Here is a 408-nt window from a genome sequence, read left to right on the forward strand (position 1 = left end):
GATGAGGTCATCGCAGGCAGCGCTCGTCACGTGCGCAGCGCTGTGATTGGCCGCCCGGAGCCGCGGGGCGGGGGCGCGGGGCGCCAGGGAGGTGCGAGACGCCGGGGGCCGGGACTAGGGCGGGCCTGACGCGAGCCGCGCGTCGGGGCGGCTCTGGGCGCCTCCGCGTCAGCCTTGTGCCCTGTCGGGAAGCGGGCGGTCCCGGGCCCGGTCCCCTGCGGTGTCCGAGCCGGTCTAACGGTCAGTGGGCGGCGGGGAGGGGCCGCCGCCGGGAGCGCCTCCCGGTGAGGACGGACCCCGCCGCCGCCAGGAGCCGGACGCGCTTGTCCCCAGGTCGAATCAGCCTGTTGGCGGAGCCCGCAGTGGCTCTGTCTGGTGATCGCCGCCGTCCCTTCACTCATGTTCCTC

The sequence above is a fragment of the Loxodonta africana genome, chromosome 2, assembly GCF_030014295.1.
Source record: "Loxodonta africana isolate mLoxAfr1 chromosome 2, mLoxAfr1.hap2, whole genome shotgun sequence".
In the NCBI taxonomy this organism is placed as follows: domain Eukaryota; kingdom Metazoa; phylum Chordata; class Mammalia; order Proboscidea; family Elephantidae; genus Loxodonta; species Loxodonta africana.